This window comes from Mirounga angustirostris, unplaced genomic scaffold, assembly GCF_029215605.1.
Source record: "Mirounga angustirostris isolate CCGP_5_RB_7025 unplaced genomic scaffold, mMirAng1.0.hap1 SCAF_5, whole genome shotgun sequence".
Classification (NCBI taxonomy): Eukaryota; Metazoa; Chordata; class Mammalia; order Carnivora; family Phocidae; genus Mirounga; species Mirounga angustirostris.
This window is the reverse complement of record NW_026991713.1, coordinates 53,106,150-53,132,264: the sequence shown is the minus strand read 5'-3', so window position 1 is coordinate 53,132,264 and position 26,115 is coordinate 53,106,150.

Genomic DNA, 26,115 nt, shown 5'->3' with positions numbered 1-26,115 from the left:
TTCCTACTGGATATTGCCATTAGTAATTCTAATATCATGTCAAAATTACCAGATCCAAAATCAAAATCATCTTCCCTTCCAAAGTAGTTCAAAATCTTAACTTCCAAAGTTTACTGAGGGTTCCATAATTCCCCAGTCTTGAAACCATGAAGACATCTTTGAGTTTCTTCACCCCTCATAAGTCATCTATCACACATTCTACTATAGCTTTTCTTTTCTCCTTCCTTTCCTTTCCCACCAACATCATATTAGTCTAGTTCCTCACCACCAAGACCAGAACTACTCCAAGAATCTCTTAACTATAGCTCTTCCTTTAGTCCTCACCATCTTAAAAACTCCCCAAAGGCAATTAATCTTCCTGAGTCACAGTCTATCACATTGTTCCTCAGATCAAATCTGTGCAATCATTTCACTGTGCCTACTAGATAGGATCTAAATGCTTTGATCTTGTAACCAAGACTCTCCACCGCCTTGTCCTGCCCTGTTCTCCACTATGTTCATTCAATTTCTCAGCAAAATATGAACACTACATGTGAGGTTTGTATGTTTGCTTAATGTTTCTCAACTGAGGCACTTGGTGCTCAGAAATACAGTGATTGGTTTTCTCTTCTGAGAACAAAAATTAAATGTAAACAGCCTAATACTTTTTTTTAGAGTTGATATCACTCACTATTAACACTTCTGAAACTAAGACCTTCACTTTATAGAAAGGTTTTATAATCATTGTTTTCCACAGATAATTCAGGCTAAAATACATTCTCAATGACAACAGTACTGAAGAAAAGCAGGAAGTCTATTTCATCTTTCTCTAACAAAAGGTTAAGGAAGTCTGTCCAAAAATTACTGCTTAAGGACTCAGAAGTTAACATTTTGCAAGCTGGGCTGTTTTTGTTTTTTGTATTTTGTTTTAATTGGCAGTTACTTAAGCCTACTATAGCCACCCTTTTTCTTTCTTCCATATTATTTACAAAAATTGTCTAGATTCTGACTTCTCAGAATGTTTAGGGAGCGGTATCATGAATTCTCCCCTGGGAAGGCTATTGACTCCACAAAGAAACACCTCCTCTACAATAGCAATTCTTTGATTTTTTCACATTCTATTTCTTGTTTCTATGTATCCCTTTCCTTTAAAAAAAACTTCTCTCTCTAATGTAAATTAAACACCGGTTCTCACCTATCAGATTGGCCTAAGTCCTAAAATTTGACAACATATTCCTTTGGCAATTTAGTAGGCTACTGTGCACTTCAAACATTGCTGGTGTTAATGCAAAATGGTATAAACCCTAGGGAGGGAAATTTGGCAAAATTACATGTGCTTTTAGCCTATAATCCAGCAATTTCACTTCTAGGAATACATTCCAAAGTAATACTGGCAAAAAGACAAAAGCCCATTTTTGTAGCACTATTAAATAATAGCAAAGGAACAGAAATAAAAGTGGATTAAAACAAACCCCAGTTTCTCTTGCTCTACCTTTTCTTCCTTTTCCTTCCCCCCCCCAACCGCTTCTCCTTTTCCTCTGTTTACACCCTACCCCAGATGACCCCCCCCCCCAACTTCAACAAACTGCAAGGACTGCAAAAGAGATCCTTAAAGAACTACTATAATTGCCAGGAGGGGATACGTATGACCCCAAACAAGAGGTCTGGAGAACCAAAGCCATCTCCAACTGTTCCAACCACAGTAAGTTCCTCTGCAGTAAGAGATGAAATCACAGGACCATAGCACAAGCACATGTACTCCTCTCTTTAAGTTCTATAAAATCCCAGTTCTGATGCAGCTCAGGGAACTACCTGATCTTCAGATGCTTCCTCATGCACAGCAGCTGAAAGTGTTTAATATCTACTTGAATCATTTTAACTATTTTTTTTTGACAAACCCAAATGTCCATTAATAGCAACTGACTACATAAACTATGTTACTCCACCAAATAAAGTACTACACCAGTATAAAAAGGTCTGAGGAATGTCTACATACCACAATGGGACGATTTCCAGAAATACTAACTGAAAAAAAAAAATTCAGGGGAGAAAAAAATTATGTTGAGTATGGTACCATTTATCTAAGAGATGAGGATATAAACACACATATATATTTACTTTTTTAAAAAAGAAACAAAGAGGGGCACCTGGGTGGCTCAGTCAGTTAAGCGTCTGCCCTCGGCTCAGGTCATGATCCCAGGGTCCTGGGATCGAGCCCCAAATTGGTCTCCCTGCTCACCAGGAAGCCTGCTTCTCCCTCTCCCACTCCCCCTGCTTATGTTCCCTCTCTCATGCTGTCTGTCAAATAAATAAAATCTTTTAAAAAAATTAAAAATTAAAAAAATAATAAAAGAAACAAAGATTTTTAAACAGTTACCTATAAGGGGATGGAGGGAAAAGCATGAAGGAGACAGGGAGAGAAGTTAAACTTCTCTGAATATGCCTCGTTTTTAGATATAAATACTTTACAAAATAATTAAAATTTTTAAACCAAGTTCTATAAGCTAAAAGTGCTATGAAACCACGAGTCTGTGGTCGTATAAGCACAGTGAGGAGAGCTAGTTACTAATATCACATGCTTTCAGTAATCATTTGTTGGTGGTAGTGTTGGTATTATGATCCACAGACTGTTCTGTGAGCACTGTTGAATGAAACAAATGAACAATTATATTGGCATCATTAGTAACCAGAATTTCCCCCCAGAAATAAATACAGACAAAAATCAAAGAAATTAAGTAAAAATCCTATAGTCCTAAATTTTAATTGGATTTTCATAATTTATATGAATTTATAATAAAATTTATCTTGAAGTTCATACTTCCTAGTATTATATACTGGAAAAAACTTTGAAACAACATTCAGTCCAACAGTAATGGGCACCCCTAGATCCCAGATGATAGTTCAAAATGTCATTTCCTACTAAAATGAACCAGGGCCTCTCAGGAAAAGAGTTTGTTCCAGGTTTGAGGCAGGCAAGTGTAAGATAACGTTGAGATACTGTGTCACACTAAAAACAGGGTTGTCTAAAAATACTCAGGAGACAACTTGGAAAGGTTCTTACTGACCAAAGGTAAGGCAATTTGAGTATAAGGATAATCAAGTTCATAATTATGATTTTTTAAAAACTCATTATTCACCTACGAAAGAGGCTAAATAGGCAACTAATATTATTTGAAAATGTGTAAATTAAAAAAAAAAATCACACTTTCCTGCACTGTACCTCTATGTAAGCAAATAGTTGATGAGAAATGTATCTTTATAGAAGTAGTCTAAACAATAAATTTTAAAAAAGGAATCATAGAATTAACATATAACTACTTTGTAACCCCTCATGAAGTAATACATCAAGGCACTGAGCATCAGTGGCAATAAGCAAATAGGTAAGTAGACAACAGCACCTATTAAGTGTTGCTACCCAAAAAGTCTAAATTGAGTATGACCATACTTCTAGATTGAATTACCAATTTACAAAAAAAAAAAAAATTACAGGAAACAAATCGATTAAAAACATAGCAAGAATTCAATCAGGAAAATCCAGACTATATAAATTCTACTGGACAAATGACCTGATTTCTTCAACTGATAAATGGCAAGGAAGAAGAAAAAAATGGAAGGGGGCATGTAGGTTAAAATATTTAAGAGATATTGATCCTGATTCAAACTATATATCAATCAACCTCTCTCCCCCTTTCCCCCCTCTCCATACATATATTTATATGTATGTATGTATATTATTGCTACTACATGATATTGTGGCCAAATTTTTGGCATATAACATTGTATTAGTTCCAGCTGTACAACATAATTATTTAACATGTATATATTGTGAAATGATTAACAAAGTTAATACCTATCATCTCGCTTTACAAATTTTCTTGTGATGAGAACTTTTAAGATCTATTCTCTTACTAACTTTCAAATATACAAAATTGTTAACTATAGCCACCATGCTGTACATTACATCCCTAGAACTTATTTATCTTATAAGTTGAAGTTTATACCTTTTAACCACCTTCACCCATTTCTCCCCACTGTCCACCCTCCACCTCTGGCAAATACCAATCTATTGTTTCTGTGAGTTTGGTTTTTTTTTTTTTTTAGATTCCACATATAAGTGTGAGCATATAGTCTTTCTCTGACTTATTTTACTTAGTATAATGCTCTCAAATTCCATCCATGTTGTTAAGTATTGCAGGAGTTCCTTCTTTTTATGGCTGAATAATATTCCATTGTGTATCACAGTGTGTGTGTGTGTGGGTATGTGTGTTAATTTCTTTATTAATTCATCCACTGATGAACACATACACTGTTCCATGTCTTAGCTATTATAAACAATGCCTCAGTGAACATATGGGTGCAGTTATCTTTTCCAGGCAATGATTTCAAATTCTTCAGATATATGGAATTGCTAGATCATATGGTAGTTCTTTTCTCAATATTTTGAGGAACCTCCATACTGTTTTCCGTAGTGCCTGCACCACTTTACATTCCCACCAACAGCGCACAAGGGTTCCCTTTCCTCCACATCCTCTCCAATACTTGTTATCTCTTTTTGATGATAGCCCTTCTAACAAATATAAGGTGATATCTCACTGTGGTTTTGATTTGAATTTCCCCAATGATTAGTGATGTTGAGCACCTTTTCATGTTCCTGTTTGCCTTTTGTATGTCTTCCTTGAGAAAATGTCTACTCAGTTTCTCTGTCCACTTTGTAATCAGATTGTTTCTTTGCAATTGAGTTGAAGGAGTTCTTTATATATGTATTTTTGTATATATCTATATATGCTTATGTATATATTTTATGTGAATATACATCTATATACATTTTTATGTATACATCTATATATAATATACATACAATATATAATGTTTCATATAAGATATTGAAAAAAGATTTTCAAAATGACACAGGTAAGTGAAATATTCAAAGCTCATGAGTTCAAAGAATTAATATTGTTAAAATGTCCATACCACCCAAAGCAATCTATAGATTCAATGCAATCTCTATCGAAATTCTAATGGTATTTGTCAAAGAAATAGAATAATCTTAAAATTTGTATAAAGCCACAAAAGACCCCACATAGCCTAATCAATCTTGAGAAAGAAGAACACAGCTAGAGGCATCGTACTTCCTGATTTCAAGCTACACTACAAAGCTGTATAATCAAAACAGCATGGTACTGGTATAAAAACAGATACATAGGTCAATGGAACAGAATAGAGAGCCCAGAAACAAACCCGTGCATATACAAGTAGTTTATGACAAAAGAACGAATAAATAATGTATGGAAAACTGGACAGCCATATGCAGAATGAAACTGGATCTCTATCTTATACCATACCCCAAAACAACCTACAAATGTATTAAAGACTTGAATGTAAGACCTGAAACCATAAAACCGGAAGAAAACAGGCAGTAGGCAACTTGACATCAATCTTGGCAATCCTTTTCTTTTTTTTTTTTTTTTAGATTTGACACCAAAAGCAAAAATAAACAAGTGGGATTACATCAAAATAAAAAGCTTCTGCACAGCAAAGGAAACCATCAACAAAAGGAAAAGGCAGCCTACAAAAAAAAAATATTTGCAAATAGTATCTGGTAAGGATTTAGCACCCAAAATATATAAATTTTTTATAAGTATTTTTGAAGTCATTATCTTTCAGAAATACGGAAATATTTTCAGAAAAAAATGATAGACATCTTGGACCTTCTAATCTGGAGGTAGAGGAGTAGAGGTATAATTGAAACGAAACAGGGTTTGTGGAAGCTGGGTGATTTGGCCAATATCACACAGCTAGTAAGCAATAAAGCTAGAACTTTATCTTACTTTTCTGATCCCAAGCCTATGATCTGTTTGATACAGAGATACCTCCCAAGTGCACCACACAGACGCCTGCACACGACCGCTTATTTGATAACTACCTATATTACCTAGGTTTGTGGGGGTTTCTGTGCCTTAAATATGCATTTAATAACAATGTACATGGATTATAATAAAGAATGAACTAAAAGAGTGATAAATTAGACTAAGAAAACAGCACAAGAAATAGGCATTTTTAAATAAATAACAGCTATTTTTTAAATAAAGGCTTCTGTTAATACAGTCTCTTCAGAACTGATTACACCTGTATAATAGAAACAAGTCTGTGGCATATAGTAGAAATGAGCTTACAATATAAGCACATATCTAAAAAATTAAGATTCTGAGTGCACAGAGTGTATGGCTTTCCAAGTTCTTCAGAAGCACCACAACTGTCCTCCTGTTTGTCATGTTGTTCCAGGGATTTATGGGAAGCCAGAAAAGAAAACTGTTGTCTCCAGGACCCTAGGGCAAGAGTTAATAGTACATTCGCAGCCTAAAATAATTGATACCTCTTTTTTAAATGCCAAGCAAAGGAAACTCTAGGCCAGAGTCCAGTGTTACCATCATCATAATTCTAAGATATTTAAGTCAGGTGATCTGATATTAAGTGATTAGCATCACACTGGGTGAGTTCTTTAGACAAGCTCTTTGAGGAAAGACATTTCCAGACAATGCAGCTAGTGTCAAGATGCACCTTCTTGGGGCACCTGGGTGGCTCAGTCGTTAAGCGTCTGCCTTCGGCTCAGGTCATGATCCCGGGGTCCTGGGATCGAGCCCCCGCATCAGGCTCCCTGCTCGGCAGGAAGCCTGCTTCTCCCTCTCCCACTCCCCCCGCTTGTGCTCTCTCTCTCACTATGTCTCTCTCTGTCAGATAAATAAATAAAATCTTAAAAAAAAAAAAAAAAGATGCACCTTCTTCTGAAATCTTGCCAAGACATAAAAGAAATACTAGTTTTGAAACTCGTCCAACGTGTGCATCAAGCCAGCCAGGTTCCTGAGATAGATCACCCTGCTTTTATGTTCTTCCATTTCTACATTTGCTCTACTAGAGTTATGTATTTATTTATTACTTCTCTATAGGATTTACTAAATAGAGAACCCATAGAACTATAAACCCCAACTGCAGAATGGGTTTTATCAGGTAGCAGACTACCTTGGCTGTTGGCCTCTTATTATGTCTCTACCCAAGAACATTTTATACCCCCCGTTTTCAAAACTGTTTATTCTTACTTTTACACTTTGGCTACTATAACATTTCTTGATTGACCCATATTTTAGAACCAGTAAGTAGTTTGCCATCGAGCAACATTGTATTATTCACTTTGCTATGACCCACCACATTTAAGGTGTCATGGAGTCTAAGTATACGTCGTATTATTGCTATTAGTACTTCAGTATTAATCAGTTATTATTTTATTATTAATCATTCCCCTTTCTTCTGCTGGCTGACTTACACAGATGGTCTATAGTATTTAAGAGAAAAAAAGAATAGGGAACGTAAGTAAGCAAATCCCTTATGTGTAAGTTTTTAGCTCCACTCCGCTGGTCTCCCATTAGAGAACAATTCCAAATTCTGAAACACAGGACCTGTACTGAAGGTATCGAAACTACAGCTGTAACTAGGACAAAGTTGGAGCAGCAACAATGAACTTCTATTCCATGACATTCCCTTGGTCCCGAAAAAACACCCCCCCCAAAAGTTAAAAATTTCACAAGATACTTCATAGGACTCTTTTCTTTCCTTTTGATGCATTACATACTGATGATACTGAAATCCAGTAAGAATAAATATATAAATGTATTTTAATACTAAGAAATTGGCCACAGGCCCACATCTATCATTTTTTAAAAATTCATGGAGGATTAGGAAGATGATCAGAATGTAACTGTATTGTCTCTCATATATACACATATATTTTTTAAATGTAACTGGAAACTTACTGAAGCAAATCATCACAAAAATCTCTATCAAAAAACAATATTGATCATGCAGCAAAAGCATTCTCTTGAAAAAGAACACTTCAGACAAATATTCTTACTTGACAAAATTATAGGCCCAGAAGATAGAAAACAAGGATGCTTTCCTTCCTCCCTTTGTTTCTTTCTTCCTTCATCCTCCAATAAACATTTACTAAGGGACAATGACATGCCAAGAAATAGGAAAAGAATAATCCCTTCCCTCAAGAATCACATGGTCTAGTGGCTAAGGCAAACAAATAATTCCATTAAAATAAGGTGGATGCATGGATAGATGTAAATCAAAATTGCATAAACACCCAAAAGAGAGCTCCAATAGCTCCATCTAGATAGAAGACTCTCTTGACATTTCTTGAATGATATATTTATCAGTACACCAAAAAGAGTTTCCAAGATCAGGTAACTACAACAATCCAGCAGGGGAAAAAAATGCTATGGGCATTAATTAATCTTGAATCCAGAGTGGTTTAAAATATTTTTTCACAACCTTCATGATGGACCAGACAGCTTGCTCATGACACTATAGGCAATCAAGGCAAGGGCTGACTTCTGCTTCTTTGTGTTGTATTTATGCTCAGTATAAACACAAAGTAGGTGCTTTAATACATAGTAGTTGCATACTCAAAGCTAGAAAAACATGCAAATTATTTTCACCATAAAGATAGAATTAAAATGCCAGTGACCTTAGTGAGTTAAAAACAAACAGAAAATAAATGAAAACTAGAGCAAGCCTTTGCCTTTAAATTCAAATAACCCGGGTTCAAATTCAAGTACAATCACCCACTAAGCCTAGTGGCCTTCAGCAGGGTACCTAACCTCTTTGACTCTTAACTATTTAGCTATAAAATGAAGATGAGGGTACTGATACTAATCCTTGGGTCATTCTGAGGCACCAATGCATACATACACACACACACACACACACACACAGATTCTTAATTCAGAGTATGGTCCATGTAGAGTACTCAGTAAACATTAGTGTCATGTCCTCACTATATACGTGGGGGTAAAAAAAAAAAAAAAAATCCCAACTGTAAAAGACCTTGAAGGGTCTCCTCATCATTCTCCTCTTAAGACATTCTAAGCTGAATGCATGTGGAAAATGTTATTCCACAAGCTTTCTTATCAAAAGTTTCAATCTCTCTTGAGAGCAGTAAAACAGTGGCATTTGGACCTTGGGGTCTCAAATATAAACTTCATCCATTGATTTATTTGACAACTATTGCCTATCTACCCCATGTCATGGCTTGTGTTCCAGATCAGTGTCTTGTAAACCTGGGGTCTGAGTTTCCAATCTAGATAACCTAGTGGATGATGAGAATGCACAACAATCTCCAGTACTGGAAATTCACCACTTTCTGAAACAACTTTCAGTCTTTGGACAGAATGAAGTATTCTGCACCGACAAAGAAAAACAGAGGGAGAAGCATTTTGAGGGAGTAGAAAATGAATTCAATCTGCGATGCATGGAGTTTGAGATTCCTCTGAGACATCCAGTTGGCAAGGCCGAGTATACAGTTGGACAGTCAGACCAAAGAGCTCTTGCCAGGCCCCAGATTTGGAAATCTTCAACACAAAGGCAGTAGTTGAGTGATGAGGGTAGATGAGATCAACAAGGAAATAAGAATACAGTGATAAGAAAGACATGCCATGGACAGAGTCCTGGGGAACATCAATACTCCATAGAAAGGCTAAGCAAGAAAAGCCAGCAAAAGAGGTTCTAAAGAAATGGTTGTAGAAGTAGGAAGAGAACCACAAATACTGTTAACAAGCCTGTAGGGAAGGAGAGTTGAGCAGAAAGAGAAGGGAGTCATCATCTAGAGCAAATGTCAGACAGCAAATAAAATGAAGCTTAAATAAAATCCACTGGATAAAGAATTTAATTTACTCATAAAAATGTTCAAAGATAAGAATAAAGGGTCCATTTAATGTTTGAATGCCTCCCAAATAATGCTTTCCAGGAACTGTCCACTTGTACTCTCATGAACACTCCCAGTGTTAGAAATTTACCACTTTCTAAAACTCTTAAATCTTTAGACAGCTCTAAATACTACCAATTTTCTCATTTTGAATCAGAATCTTTCTCCTTGTATGTCTGTCCACTGATACAACGCTGTTTCCTGAATATTTGAAGATAATTTTTCTGATACAACACTTACCCTAAATTTGCAAACACGTGCATATATACATAAATACATATTTGTTTATTGGCTTGCTCTCCCACTAGATTATAAACTCCAAGAAAGGATACGCTCTGCATTACATACAAAGTATCTGTGGCACATAGCACAGTGCCTGACACATTGTAAGTGCTCTATAAACAATGATTAAATGAATGAATACACTGACAAACAAGATTTTAAACTCTAAAATTATTGAAATTTCAGCATTCCTGTTTTTTTTTTCTTAATTGGATTAATGTTCATATAGCTTTCTAAATTGGTATGAGAAAGTAAGATAGACTAGGTGCCTCTCCAACTCCCTTCCAGAATGCTGATCATATGAAAATCTTACAAAGATTCGTGTTTTAGTGAAAACAACCCACTGGGAAATCAGGAAACCAGGAAAGTCTCAGACCTGGTTGGCTACTATTTCTGTGTCCTTCAGCACATCTTGCTCCTTTTTTGGACCTTGGGGTCTCATTTATAAAGTGACATTTTGGATTATATACACTCCAAGGTTTTTTCCTGGTTCAAAACTCTAAGATTATAGGGGAGGAGGGAGTAGAATCACTTGTAAATATTAGAATAAAATGTGTAAAGAAAAATATTTGAAATGCCTACTCATTGCTCCGATCATGTCATTTCTTCAAACTTCACATTTTTCTTTTCTAAAGTTATTGTGTATCTACAGTAAGCTCCTTTTATACCACATTTTCACTTTGCCATATCCCCAGTCATTTGAAATAAAACTGCCCTGTCATCTTCGAAAAGTGGCTCTTCAAGAGGAATTATACTGTTGTTTGTTATGATTTTAAATCTCATCTTTCACAAAAGGCTTTTCGCTTAGCCCCAGCTAGAAAAATTTGTGGCTACTTATAATTTAAAGCACAATCTATAGTGATAACTACTATTCCATTCTAGAAGCAACAGCTATAATTAAGACCAAAAAAGTGAATCAAGTATACAAAGAACATATATATATTTTTTTAATATACATCATACACACACACACACACACAGGTATTTCATAATACCTCTCATTTAAAAAGAAAGAAATATGTTCCCATTCTTTTCCTTCAAAGACAGAGTCAAAAGAAAAAAAAAACATTGCTGTAATACAGTATTCCTCCTTTGATGTTGTCACCATATTAAAAACACCCATAACCTTCAAGAATAGTACCCTATTATTCATATTACCATAGAATGCCTACCGCCTGCATTATCATATCATTAGGGAAAAAAGTCCATTTACAGATATATTTTGTTTTACTCAAAATGAGATTGTCTGAATTCTTCCAATATAATTAATGTTTTCATGAGGCTTTGTCATTAATCCGAAAATTAGAAGACTGCATTGTTCAATACTCACCAAGCATTTAGCATCTAATTAGCCTTATACTGATGTTCTACAGATACAGCTGAGTTGTGCACCCAGGGCCTCTGCATAGGCTAGTCGCACCCTATCCCCAAGTAACCTGTTTCTTGCACAGCAGAGCCCAAGAGAGATTTTTCTAAAATAGATGAATTAGGACATTTCAGTCTGAATTTAAATTCCAGAAAAAGACACAGTTTACCTCACATTTGTTTAAAAGTTGGAGTTTTGGAGGGTTTTTTTTTCCAATTCAGAGGAATAAATATTTGAGTATATAAGTGAATTTTTCAAATTTTCTTGAATGCTAGTACTGTATCTCATTACTTCAAGTTCTTCATCAAATGAAATTAGAGGATCATAGAAAGCCACTTACAGGAAATTTGAAACCTATTCAAAGAATGTTATGGATATTAGTGTAACTTTAATGATACAATTCTAAACTTAAAAGAATAGGATCTACTTAGAATGTCTAGATATAAATAAATGAACCAAGGCAATTCGCCAACCAGCACTGTGTTAAGCAGAATGAGTGTCTTTTTCCAACATAAGTATGACTGAGATGCGTACTGTACAGTTAAAAACTCAGCTCTGAAGGCAGGATGTGTAACTCAGGACTCGTCTCTGCTTCTTACAAGTTGTGTGGCCATGGACAAGCCACTTATTTATAAAATAGGGATAAAATTAGCTCTTGCCTCTGGAATTTCTGTGTGAATTAAGTGAGATAATTCATGTAAAGTGTTTAGCACAGTGGCTGGCACATTATAAATGCTCAGGTTTTAAATGTTAAAAATGTCTATAGATCTCCACAGAGTAAAGACCATAGAGAGAAGTCTCTGTCCCCTCACAGTATTCTTGTCCATGACAGCTGTGCAGGGACCCAGCCTTGGTATACAGTGATATTGAGGGGGTAGCAGAGGCAAAATATAAATAGGTAACTCTGGGCATGCTCCCCATTCTCCTCCATTGCCTTCTCTCTTCCCTAGGCAGCAGGTCACCGCAGGAAAGGTGGACTCCATGGTTTATGAGGCCCAGTTGCTGCAGGCTGGGCAAAACCCAGAGAGAAAATAATAGAAAGAAAGGTGACTCTCCCTGCGGACATGAAGAAGAGCTGAGATTCTTCTACACCCATACAGTTCTCTAGGGCTCTGTCCTTGGTAATTTTTAAACACTCTTCCTGGAGATCTCATCTGGTTAGAAGGTTTCAACAGCTACATGTGTGCTGGGGCCTCCCAAACCTCTATCTCTAAACCATAATTCTATCCTGAACACCAGACCCAAATCTACCTGTACTTACTGAGATTTTCTTTTGGGTATCCCAAGGTTGCCTCAAACTCAAAATGCTTAAAACTAAACCAATCATCTTCATCTAGATAGACCACAGTAGGCTTTGGGATCTCACTGTATAAACAGCATCAGTCACCTAACTAGGACCTATTCTTAACTCTCTTCTCTCCCTGTCCCACATATTCAGTCTCTAAGACCAGATGATGCTATCCTCCACCTCTAAATTGTACCTTCTTTTTCTCCCTTCTTCCAACTCTTTTCTTCAAACTCTTGCCAATTCTCACCATCATCACTGAACTAGCTCTCTAGTTGCTTTGCCTGGCTTCCTATCCTCTACCTTCCATGGAAACTATCTTCTATACTGCCACTAAAGAATCTAAATACCAGAGGAGGATGGGCCTCAAGAGGGACCCCCCATGAGGGAATACTAAAATCCTGACAGCAGAACAGGTCACTCATTTTTGTTACAGGTTTAGTTAGAATAGCTATGAAAGTAGACAGAAACTAGGCAAAGAAGACGATTTCCTCTGATGTGACAGAAAGATACACTGTCAAGAACTGTGAAGGGGCTGAGATTTTTACCCTACTTGCAAGCTTACAAGTTAGCCCACCATATTTTATGGATGCTGGCAAAAGACCTAAAGTTCCTGGGTCAGAGAGAAGACAATTTCTCGCTGCACAGCAAGCAGCATGAACATCACATTTAAATTGGTTTCCTTTGCCCCCAAGTTTGCATCACAGATGGGATGCAAAGCAGCCCATGTGGATGTTGCAAATGCATTGATTTGTGGAACCCTGAACTTAAGGAACCCAAATATTTTATAATGGACTACAAAGAGATCTGCCCTTTTTCTGGAGGGAAACATCATTTTTATTTTGCTAGACAGTGAGCAAATCTGCCTGGTGATTCAGAAGGAGACATTATCTTCCAAGGCTATTCACTTTCTAAACATCCTTAAAAATGTATTATGGGCAGTTAGCATCTTGAGAGACCCATGGAAAACTGTCTCCCAACAGCTAAGCCTGGAATTCAAATCAGACTCTTGGCACCCACTAGCTGTATGATTTTTACCACTATCAGTTTTCTCACCTACAATGGAGGATAGCACTCATCCCTAACTCACAGCCATTTTACAAAATCAAATGAAACCACATGCCTGAAAGAGTTTTGTAAGCAATACAGCATTAACTATGCAAATGTAATCATTTATGCCTCTGGAACTTTATTATTATAGAAATGAAAGATGAAAATAATTTAGAATTTTATAATAAAAAATTAAATATCAATTAATAAAACACTTATTAAATGCCTGAGTATATCCTAGGTTAGGCTTGGGTAGTACAAGGTGAAGAATAAGACATTTCTTGACTTCAAGAATTCCAGTGTAGTGAAGCAGCAGATAGGACAGCATCCAAGATCTATTCTTGTGACAGAATAGAAGCATAGAAGGATGATGACAAAAATATTCAACAATTTTTTTTTTAGAGTTGACAACTATCTGGTGGCAGAGTTAGAACTAGACCCATTCTTTCGGACTTTTAATTTGGTAAAAAGCCTTGGCAGAAATTTCATATTCCTGATAGAGTTTTTGCAAGACTGAAGGGAAAATCTGGTTTGGCACTATGCATTTTTCTCTCCCCTATAGTCTTACTTCAGTTCATTGCCATTCTACCTCTTTGTTCCCCAAGAATTAAAATGGATTTATTCATTCTTTGTCTAACCTCTTACCTCTCTCAAAAGTCAAGGATTTCCTTTTATTTGTATAACGAGGCCAACTAGAACAAACTTCCCTTCTGACCACTATTTTCTCCCTTTCACTCCATCTGGCCCCCCTACCTAATTCCTCTTCCCCTTCATGTTTCACAAAATGCTAACCCTGCCACCTTCTAGATCTCTGACTGCCAGTTATTCAGTCTGCTTCTTCCATTTCACTCCAGTCTGCCATACCATCTACCTAGTGAACTGCAAGCAGATTTCGCAATATAAAGTGAAACATTAACCATGAGCTCTTAAGTCCACCTCAAAGTTGAATGTAAGAAGCTGGGGGGAAATGTGAGGGGGAGATGAACCATGAGAGACAATGGACTCTGAAAAACAAACTTAGGGTTCTAGAGGGGAGGGGGTGGGAGGATAGGTTAGCCTGGTGATGGGTATTAAAGAGGGCACGTTCTGCATGGAGCACTGGGTGTTATACGCAAATAAGGAATCATGGAACACTACATCAAAAACTAATGATGTAATGTATGGTGATTAACATAATAAAAAAAAAAAAAGGAAAAGATACAAGGAAAACCATAGCTCACCTACTCTTCCTAGAAGTACACCTGGCCTTGAACAACATGGGAGTTAGGGGCGCCAACCACCAGGACAGCTGAAAATCTGTGTATAACTTTTGGCTACCCCCAAAATTTAATTACTATTGACCAAAAGTCTTACTGGTAACATCAACAGTCAACTCTCACGTATTTCCTATGTTATATGTATTATATACTATATTCCTACAATTAAGTAAGCTAAAGAAAAAATGTTAAGAAAAGCATAAGGAAAAGCATTTACAGTACTGTATTTATCAAAAAAAAAACAACCAAAAAACCCCACACATGTAAGTGGACCCACACAGTTCAAACCCTCAAGGTGCAAAGGTCAACTGTTTAACGTGGACTTTGCTCCAAGGTAAAATTCACCAACAAGCTTAATTCTACTTATTGATTTTGAAAATCTTTCAGTACTATATAGTACCTAAGTTTTTCATTAATCTCATATTTGGGATTGAGGCAGGGATAAGGAATAGATCTCTTTTTCAGTAAGTTCCACAGGAACCATTGCTCCATTACCTTAGAGGTTGCACATTATTACACAAGTATGAGTGCTTTGGGACAATACAGGGAAAAACCAGATCCATTCGATTTAAAGCCTGTCTTTTGACTCATTGAAGAGTTCCAAAGATACTTCAAAGAGTAAATACATCATATTCAAGGGCTCTGAGAAACTTTTTAAATATATAATTTATGTGTGTATATATGTATATGTTAATACATACAATTTAGTGCAATCTTTTAAAATAAAGGCAATGCAAAAAATTCAAATTAAAGTTTTTAAGAATCTAATGAGTTGGCTTTTTTGGTTTTATAATACACATAGGTTTCCTTAATAATTAAATGTAGTGAAAGAGCTTTAATTTTGTGAAACCTTCCATGGCAGCAAGCATTTGAAAGCTTTACTTAACACAGAAGGATTAAAATAAAAATCAATAAATACTTGAATGTATACTATCCATACTAAATAGTATTTAAAATTAGAATACCAATAATTTTCAATATCATTGAAGCCAAGAACAATGGTATCATAGTCAATAGTGTTCCTGAAGGTGAAAAAAGCAAATCTGGTTCATGATAAATTATGAAAATGGTAGTGATGTAGATAAGAATAAATGGCTTTAAATTCCCTAATGATTGAAGTCAAGTCACTGACAAGAGCAATCAAAATATACTCCATATGTGATTAACACTTAAATTTGACATTGACAAATATTATTTAATTTATACAACAGTAGAATCAGAAGCATATGTAGCCTCTAAGCCTCCAGGTTACAATAAATTGTGGAAAGAATAGGAATATCTGTCGACATGTTTTTGTCCTTTATGATTTGCCTAAAATGTATGTATTCTTTTAGTACTAAAATACCTTTCAGGTTAGAGATAGAAAATGTAGGTCAAAATAAATGGCCAATCTCTCTCACTCACACACTCACTCAATTAGAATAAATGACAATTCTTCACAGAATACTTCCTCACACATTGAAGAAACATACAAAAAGACATTCTATCAATAGGAACTATTAATCGTCTTCCCACTGAATGTTAATTAGGTACCTACTGTGTGCTAGAAATTACACTAAGCACTGGGAATCAACAGAAACATGATACACATGGTTCTGCCTCACAGAGCTCACAGTCTAACAAACTCAGTAAAATTCATATCATGACTCAGCTATAAGCAAAGATATTCTATATAATAGAAACTTCTAAGCACTTAAGAGAAATGGAGTATGAAATAGCATTACTACTGCAAATTATATTTATCATACAATTTGCAAGAAAACAAATTGCTTCTCTCCCTCAGACTGACATGTCTAAATCTAATCTATTTATAATTAATATTTCACTCAGCGTACAGCTGATGCTGAGCTCACCTTGAAGTTGGTAGTGTCTTGGAGGGCTTAAGGGATGTGCTAGGAATGCAGAAGTTTAAATTGATGCCAAGTATGTGGAATAGGCTCTATAGTTCTGTAATGCCTTATTCCTTTAGGTCAGCATAAGAAAACTTGAGAATTTCCAGGGCATTGCTATTACTGACAACTAAGGGGCACCTGGGTGGCTCAGTTGGTTATGTGGCCAACTTTTGATTTCCACCCAGGTCACGATCTCAGGGTCCTGGCATCAGGCTCCCTGCTCAGTGGGGAGTCGGCTTGAGGATTCCTCTTCTTCAGCCCCTCCCCTCCAACTCATGTGCTCTCTAAATAAACAAATAAATAAATCTTGAAGGGAAAAAAAAAAAAACGGACAACCAAATATTCTGCCCAGGCAACTGAACTTGTGACGTGACCAGGTCAGACCTCAGTAGAACAGAGTCACACATCTGAGCTAGGACACTTTCTGGCATTAATAATGCTGGTTCAGGAAAAAAAAAATAGTATCTAAAGTCAAACTCCCTAAATAATAAGTTATTATGTCTTCAATCCTAAAGAGACCACTTTCGGAAAGGTATTTAGGATTAGCAGAGCAAAAACAAAAAAGATTCACTTAAAAGTGGTAACCCAATAAATACACAAAACCAACACTTTAAAGTCCATTCTCTTACCTATTCATAAAAACTACTCAAGTAGAACAAAAATCTAGACATTGTGGCCAAACTTTTGACATTTAAGCCCTAAGAGGAAGTCATTGCTGTTGAAAGTCCAAAAATTATTTGGAGGGCTAAAATTGACCTTGTACGCTAGAATACATCCATGTATAATATAATGCTACAGTTAAGAAACATATTTACTTCTTTAAACTATAGAAAGTAAGCCAAACTTGCATTAGTATGTGAAAAACAGACAACTTCTGATCTATTCTTTGGAGTAAGATATTTTCTCTAAATAGAAGACTAGTAAATGAAGCAAACACTTATAAATTCCACCATCAGATTAGAAAGACTTTGAGGCAAATGTTTTGAGTCAGTGGCCAGGTTTAGGCTGCTTACTACAGGGAGAAACCTGTCAAAGAGTAAGAGCGGGAGGCCTCCCACCTTGCTATATGCATGGAATAAAATTCAGTGGTGAAGGAGCTCTCTAAAACCTTGAAACTCAAACTGTAGCCAATGAGCTAACAGCAATAGCTTCACCTAGGAGCTTGTTAGAAAGGCAGAATCTTGGGCCCCACCCCAGAACTTGCATTTTAGCAAATTTCTCCCAGATGATTTGTGTGCAGTACAAGTTTAACAAGCACTGACCTAAAGGAATAAGGCATTACAGAACTATAGAGCCTATTCCACATACTTGGCATCAATTTAAACTTCTGCATTCCCAACACATCCCTTAAGCCCTCCAAGACACTACCAACTTCAAGGTGAGCTCAGCATCAACTGTACGCTGAGTGAATAAGAAGAAAACAAACTAAATGCAGAGGTGAGAATGAACCACTCATTATCATTCAGCTCCTCCAGTTGAGCCCTTAACTGGGAACCACTCTGGCTCCAAATGCAAGTAGGGTTGGAGAACATGGGTAGAAATGACAGAAGGGCAGGCACACACTTATCTCCCTAACTAGCTGTCCTCACACATCCATCTGTCAACAGTGACACCTTCATGCCCCTTCACCTGCACATGGCCTGCAGATACGCCTGTTAGCCCACACAATATTTCAAATTTGAATTCATTTATAAATCCGGAACTTTCACATTTAAAAAATATCTATACATCAAATCCTCTTCTACAAATCAGAAAATCTGGTAACACCAGATCCACATTCCAGCATGACAACAAATGAAGCCAAGGTTCAGCTGTCCAACTTAGATGCTGACCAGAACCTCCACCACTCTCTACAGTCTCCCTAACACTGTAGCTGAGGCTGAGTGTCCGTTGCCATTTGTTATCTTCCATTTTGTCTGCTTCGCTAATTCACATTCCCAGCCTGACCCCTCTAGGTTTTTGAATTTTGAATTTTCGATCCCTTGACCGATCTTAAGTCAATCTACCTGCATTTATTCTTTCATGTGTGTAATTCAGGAAAAGGAACTACGGTTTATACCATCCTCAGTTTGATCAAACCTTGTGAGCTGGATGGAATCAATCCATCAAATTACATAGTACCTCACCTTAAATAAATACCATGATATTTTTCTACACAACTCATTCCAATTCTGACATTTTAGCGATTTTAACTATTTCTTTTCAGAACGGTATTTCACAGTTACAAACGAGAATTAATAGCAAGAGCAGACACAGCAAAATATATTATTGAATCATTCCTCCAGATTCATTTCAAAACCTGAAAATACTGTAATGGTAAATTCTATGACGGCAAGTACCTTTGTCTTTTTTGTTTACTGACATACCCCCAAGCACCTAGAGCATGCTCAATACTTACTGAATAAATGAACTTTCCCAGAATTATAAATTCTCAAAAATTCATACAGATTTTTTGAACGCATGCCTTTAATTACCAACAAGTATATGAAGATTATTCATTTGCTAGCCTAGCTTTATTTGGGTTCATTAAAAAAAAAAAAAACTTTTTATTTCAGTGACTATGAAAACTGGCAGCAGAGAGAAGACATGAAATCCTAACAAGCCTAAGACTCATGGCCTATCATATCTTGCTTTGCAGCAAAAGAGCATCATGTAAAACTAGGCAAAATGGCTATACTGAATTATGAGATTTCATCTTATTCAATTCTATGTACCCACATCCAGAGTCTTTGGTCATCACCATAATCATCAACATCCCAATTTTTAAGATTTTATTTATTTATTTGAGAGAAACCACAAGCAGGGGGAGAGGGAGAAGGAGGCTCCTTGCTTACCTGACACGGGGCTTGATCCCAGAACCCCGGGATCATGACCTGAGCTGAAGGCAGATGCTTACCTGACTGAGCTACCCAAGTGCCCCATCATCTCAATCTGATAAAGCTGAACAGCTCTCACAGACCACTTACTGAAGAGCATTTATGGAATAATCCCCAGTATGCCAGGAACTAGGTGCTAGATGTCTGACTTCCTAACTAAAAGGTATGTCCTACAGTACTATTAAATCTCCCCTGCCATGATGCTTGGTAGTTCTGGACATGGGGGAAGAAAATTACATTTTCAATGGTCTTGAAAACTTGACTGAAAAAATACATTGCTGAGAAACTGAGTCACAGAGAAATGAAGTGATGTTCTTGTGGTTACAGGTTATTTATTATTAACTATTTTGTAGAGCTACAGAAGCATCTCCAGGGCTCTCACCACTGCCCCACGTTGGTTTTGTAATAGTCATTTCCAAAATTTATCCGCTAACCAAAATGCAAGCCAATGAATTTTAACCACTCAACAAATGATATGATGAGCAAATGTATCTTCCAATAGCAAAGCCTAAATTTTGACCCAATTCTGGTATATTTATAAACATACCAACAGTCAATCTAAAAGGAGTTTGCAAGGAAGCTAAATACATGTATCTTAGCAGGAAACTACTGTGATAGAACGTTTCAAGAACTAAAGCTTAAAAAAAAAAAAAAGTTAGAAATTTTCCTTGAACTTAAAGCTGCCCGTTTTATGGAGTACGAGATTACAACGCCCTTTCACTCTCCTGTTGGCCTTTGAATCGCCTGACTGAAAGGTGGATCATCTACCTCCGTTCTCATTATATACCATAAAAGAGAAGAACTAAAGTTAGAGCTGTTTCACGCAAAAACTCAACTTTCTGTAGAAAATACGAATAAAAGCAGGACCAGGTCACTGTTACTCATGTCTGATGGCCATTTTAAGAAGGAATTTAGTGCACTCACCAGCACCAACAAATGTCAGTGTGCTATTCACCATACATCTAAAACAAGGCAGAACTACCCTAAGAAGGAAATGGCCACATTAACCAGTTTCTCCCACCTGAAATACATTTGGAACTGCCCATAAACTCATACAAATAAGAAATATAAGTGTACAGGTTGTTTTCCTCATATGGTCTGAATTGGCGGTTTCTGAATTGATTCACCTGAGTAGTCACAAATTCACTCCATCGGTATATAAAGGTCCATTGTTCAAGTAGACCAAATTTTAGAGCTGCAGAAGGCCTACCCTGTGGAAGAATATATTCTAACAAAAGTCTCTGTGTTCTATTACTAGGTTGAACTTTTGTTATTAAGTTTCCTATGACCACATAACCTTTTCTCAGTTGCCTGCTTATGCTTACTCCATAAGGATAAAGAATATGAAGACAGGAAAAAGACTGGGACAAATAACCCCGCCTGCTTTTCCTCACCTAGTCTTTTGCTTATGAGAGCATGCATATTTAGTTCCTGCAATATTTAAATACAATTCTCACTGGAATCTCAAAGAAGGATGTTAAAGAGAAAAACTGATCCAAAAACCAAATACAACCAGTTTTTTACATATGGGTAATAATTCTGAGGGATCAGTGTTTTGTACCAGAAAGAATCTGTCTGTCTCCTCATAGCCCAGGCCATTCAGACTTGAAAACTTTAATAGCAAAGCACAAATACACTTTTCCAAAAATCTTCTGTCATAGTGCCTACTACTGACACTTTCATAAATTTCCTTACAGAAGCTGCATAATCCACCACAGAAAACCAAAGTGTTATGCTGTATTATTAAACTCAGCAGAAAGCTCCATATGCAGCAACAGGAGGCCATAGGCAATTAACTCTGTAAATTGAAAGCTTTAAAATTTTTGCATGACCTTTAAAGGTCAACACAGTTGCCCATTCACATGCATGCAATTATAAGGGACTGCTTCATAGCAAAAAAAAAAAATAAGAAAAAGAAAAGAAACAAAAAAATTTAATGAAACTAACTCTGCATTCATTAAAAGCTACTGTGCACTCTCCAGGCTTTATGTAAAGAGTTAGTTTTACATAACACATGGAGATAAAAGAGCAAAGGAGACTTGTCTGCTTGTCCCCATTTTGTCAAAGTACTAAATTCAGCCCAGCACCATAATTGCTAAGAATGCAACATTATCACATTAACCAACCACTCTGAAGAATTTCAAAAATTTACTGTGTAAAGCAACATAAATATAAATTGAATTAAATGAGTATGTTTGTGCTATGGCTAAAGGAAAGGGAGACGTACCTTTGCTAACCGGTCATTCAAGGAAAATCATAAAACAATTACAGCTCCTATGGAATAATTTAGGAAACTGAAGTGATTAAAAGGACTTCATCTAATATAAGCATATATTCTCTGATTCCTTAGTTATATCTCATACCCCATATGGATCACTGTGAACAAAATGGAATATTCTCCTTATAGCTTATATATTGTTTTCATCTGAATCAAAAAGTAACTGAAAGTCTTCTATTTTCCAATGACAATATCAATCAATTGCCTAAATAGGTGAGAATTTCACTGATTCCAGTGACTAGCTTGCCTATCATCACAGCACGGGATGAAATCCAACATATACATGTGGTATACACATTGGAAGTGGGTGGGTTTTGGAAATCTAACAAATTTGGAATATATCAAGATGTTTCTGGGAAATTTATAGATACCATTTGTAAACCGGAGTAGTATGCTCTAATGTAATGCATGGTTTGTTTTAACTGTGGAGGCGCATATTTAATAAAGATGGCATACAAATATATTCAGTGTTTTAAATGTGTTGATTCCCAGTCATAGGGTCAATAAACACATCCCAAGCACCTCTACATAAAGGATAAAGTTGATTTTTTTTGCATTTGCAACCTAATAAATAAAAACATCTCCCAAAGAAAAACTAAAGAGAAAAATATACTACATGCAACAGTGGTTTAAACAGTAAACTCAATCATAAATGACCTTGTTAAACCATAAATACAACTGCACTGTAGGTCAAATCACATAAAAAAGTGAAAAATGTAGACTTTTTGAAAGTCGTTCTTCCTTCTTTAACACAAAACCAGTATTTTACATGGGTGCCATTAGATGCATACATACATATGCATATGGATATATAGACAGCGTGTTAAAGATTAGGTAGATAATACAGAAATTTAGATTTAAATATTACTTTTCTCACATTCCAACAGGTCCAACCATACCTGTTAAATTTCTGTTAAAAGAATTGTTATAGTTCATTGACAAGGACACTTGAATCACTATGCCAAATGAATAGAATCAGACGTTCTAAAAATGACCAAATAAAATAGGGGTCAGTGACAACTAAAAAATAAAAACTGACTTTTAATTCTGTTTGCTGGGCCTACCTTTCCATCTTCCCTGTTTCAGACTATGCTCCAAATCTAAAGTAAAACTTTTCTCTAAAAGGACTTAGGGTAACTCCCTTATGAAATTATTCCTCTTCTTCCAGTGGTATAATTCAATATGCTTCAAGTAGTTTAAAATAAAGTTAACCAAAGAGTTTTGGAACAAAATGGCAAAGGTACCATATTACATAGCATTAAAGAAATCAATGGATTGTAAGCAAGATAAATCACGTCAAAAACTGTGCAAGTGTGTAGACCAGATATGAAGTTGACTTAGCTAGTTTTGCCTTCATATCTAGCAACAACCTGTATTAACGCATGTCTTCTCTTTCTTTTGATGGAGCTTATTAATGACAGGTTGATGAACTGCATTCACAAACGTCAGGTACAGATCAAAGGGGACTAGGTTAGATGCTTATTTTACTTCGTCTTAGGGTTTTTCACCAAGGAAACAAAACTGCATTGCACAGTCAAGTTCTTTATTTTTACTTGAATCTTCAAGGAAAAAACAGCTGCAGAATAATACAACATAATGAGGTATCCCTAATAAAATACTGGAGAAGTAAAAGTGGGGGCCCTGAACTGTTTGCACTCTGGTTGTTTCATCTTCTCAAATCTATTGGAAGTCGCTGATGACACTTCGGAACATTCCTACTTTGGGACATACATCAGACAGGCAAATGGTTCTCAGTTTGCCACCACAGCGGAACTTCGGCAGAATCTGACAATACTTTTTACTACGGCCCATGATAATGCCTGGAAAATGCTGGAAAGACACATCTTATCCTACATGTATAGGTTAATCCATACCGGCAATTATGATAAATCAACCCTAAAATGCACATCTAACATTTCAATATTCAAAAACACCTTGTCAAAGGATCATCATTAAAATGCAATACTGAAGAGATTAGATCCAGGACCACCAAAACTTTTTAATAATATACAAAATAATTTCCATAAAATCTTTTATCACCTCCTAAGTTTCATCACTTTATAAATTTTTAAAAAGGAAAAGTGGCCATGTCTAAAAACAGACCTTTTTACAGCTGTGTCATCACATTTTATAACTTGGTGGTTAGTAAATACTATAATGCATTCTCTAAGCACTATGTATCTTTTTTGTCACAGATCCATGGGCATTTCAATGAATCTTCATTTTCCAATTTATCATTGTTAAAATAGCTAACATTTTTCAGATTCAAAAATCACACCTACCTAGAAACCTTAGATTCCCCCTTCGGTACAACTTGTAGCATTATAGGTGTTTGCTTTAAGGTCAAGGTTTTTGATTCTTCTTCTTATACATACATATAGCAGTATGTATAAATACGTAAGTTCAAGTAGCCTCAACTACACAATCTATTAAAGGGCAAGAAAAGAATCAAGATTTTAGCCTCAAAAAATGTCTGATTTAAATAAAACAACACACTAAAACTGTGTTCTTCCTCTGAAGAGTCACTGTGCCTCAGCATTCAGTTGGTAGTGACACTTCTCTCATAGTATCGTATCTCTAAATAATGTAATCCGGTTTTTTTCACCAAAAATTAAGAAAATAAAATTAAAATAAGCTCCAGTGTGGTTACTGATGGCCTTTCAATGGCTACTGATGGCTTTTAAAATTAGGACTCTAAGAAAGGTCAACATGCAAACAACTGACTCAGGATGTGATCCAGAACAGATGAAGTAGGTAAAGAAAAATGCATCTGATCCTTTTTAAGGATGTTAGGTAGCAAATCTGAAATTGTAAAAGATTCACCAGTCTGAGAATACATGTGCAAACATGGAAAGCCTGGAATAAATACAAATAATCTTCATGCTCTTTTAAGGGCTTTAGAAGTGTTTCTAATCTCCTTTGCTAGTTATTGCCATTTAGCACCTTTACATAGAAATCTTAAATTACTCATTTGTCTTAACTTACATTGCCTAATAGAGCAGTTTTAAAGTGTTAATTGATAACAGCCTGATTATTGATGTCTCAAGCAATCTAGTTGGGAAGACAGGAACCAGATGATTATCATCCAGTCAATAGTCATTGAAATTCATCCTGTCCTGAGTGAAGGACCCTTCTACAGTTAACTGCTTTGGGGGCACTTTTCAGAGTAAAGATTGTATATAGGGTTTTTGTTTTTTCAAAAATGATTTTTGCAAAATTCAAGAAGGGATTTAACACTCGCAAAACGAAGATGTTCTTTTTGGTCTTCTTGCCACAAGCCAAAGTCAGCCAGCACACAGGAAAGAGAGGCTAACTAGCCACTACAGTAAGTATACATTTGATTCCAAACGCTTGTTTTAACACTTGGTCAGGAGGTGGAATACTGAATAGGAAAGCGTCGCTTCTACCCGAGGGCTCGGCAAGCTCCCACAGTTCGTCCTTTTCAAGTAGAGACTAGATAGCTCAGTCTGCAGTTCTAGGAGAAATAGGGCGACGAATATCAAACTTTCCTTTGCAAAGGCACTTTCTGGAAATAACACGTTCCCCACTGACAAGTGCAGATCAGTAGCCTAAAGAAAACACCTCTTGGTAGGAACCTGGCCTTTGGGGATTGAAGGGGGAAGGGAGAGCAAAGCAGCGGGGCAGAAAAACCGGGTACCATTAACAAGATTTGGGAGGCATCTATCAGGAAAGAAAGAGGAAAAAAAACCAGCATTCGTTTCTCGAAGCTGTTCTTTTCCTGAACGTTGTTCGTAAAATGATCCCTTTCCTCAAGCTCTCCTGTAGAATCCTTTACTCAAGCTTTATTTCAGTCATGAAGTGTCCGTTCCCAAATCTAAGTAAATCTTTAAATAGATGAGGCTCCGGAACTTACCAAGCTGATTCTTTATGAAAATAGTTAAGAGGTGGGGAAATCAATAGCCTCACTGAAATGCCCACCCTCTGCAGCCAGGCCCGAGAATTAACTAATCAGAAGTGGACAGAAAGTAGGGATTTCAGGAAGGCGACCCAACACATCCCATTGATCCTCTCTTGAACGCGACCCCCAACTCCTTATTAGGAGTCAAAATGGTTACCAAGCGGGATTGGTT